The following is a 1,076-nucleotide window of genomic DNA, read 5'->3' as shown; positions in this document are numbered from 1 at the left end:
TTTGTATGAAAGTGTACAATCATTAATTACCACTATTCCCCATTGCCCAACTTTGTGGCAGATTATAATATTATCAATAAACAAAAGATTGCAAGTTTGTACTTAACTCGTTAAACAACTGGTTGTCGACTAGCATCTACTACACATCATGAATTCCTACTGTCAGGATAAGCTACTAATGGAAATAGTCAAATTTAAGAGACTTAACCTGCTGGGCAATTGGTTTTTAAAAGTTACTTAATGTTCACATCTAATAATTACACACATTTAAGTATCAGCTCATGAAATTTTTTTTTTCAAATTCTAAATTCTATAGGGAAATATTAGCTAAAAAAAAAAAAAAGGCGCAAATCTATTCATTGAAGTTTCCTGTATCAAATACAACGATTGTACCTTATACATAAAATCATACCAAAGAAATAAATGTTTTTTTTCGCTATTAGAGTAATATATAAATTTCACTCTGATAAGCAGTATCTTTAGGTTTTGAATACTGCAACCATGAAAAAAGTCTGGAATAAATTGTTTGAAAAAAATTGTTGAGGCAAGGAAAACAAATAGTAGCATACATATTTTTTTTATTGTTAGTTGTAATTATTGTATAACATCATATAAGATATTGGTTATTCTTATAATTATAAATATCTAATTAATTCATATAAGTGTGCGTAATGTATATTAATTAAAAATTATAACTTATACTATGGACATAAATGCTTATATAGCTAGTAGAACAATATATATTTGGCTCTGTTCAATATTATATTTAGTTTTTATATACTGTAATAATGCATAGAATATAAAGTAAATGGTTTAATAAGATTGAGAAAAAGAATAGCATTCGTAAGACAAAAAAATAGTTTATAAATTTATAAATTGTATAAATTTTACTTATTGTATATCATCATATAAGGTATTGGTTATTCATAGGATTATAAATATTTAATATATATATCATTACATATTTGGCTATGATGAATAACATCTTTATTACATCTTAACTACTGCAATATTCGATAGGATATAAAACAAATAGTTTAATAAGAGTGGGATTTAATATGAATTAAAAAAAAAAA

This window comes from Halyomorpha halys, unplaced genomic scaffold, assembly GCF_000696795.3.
Source record: "Halyomorpha halys isolate HHAL.00 unplaced genomic scaffold, Hhal_1.1 Scaffold176.1, whole genome shotgun sequence".
Classification (NCBI taxonomy): domain Eukaryota; kingdom Metazoa; phylum Arthropoda; class Insecta; order Hemiptera; family Pentatomidae; genus Halyomorpha; species Halyomorpha halys.
Note: the sequence above shows the minus strand (reverse complement) of the source record.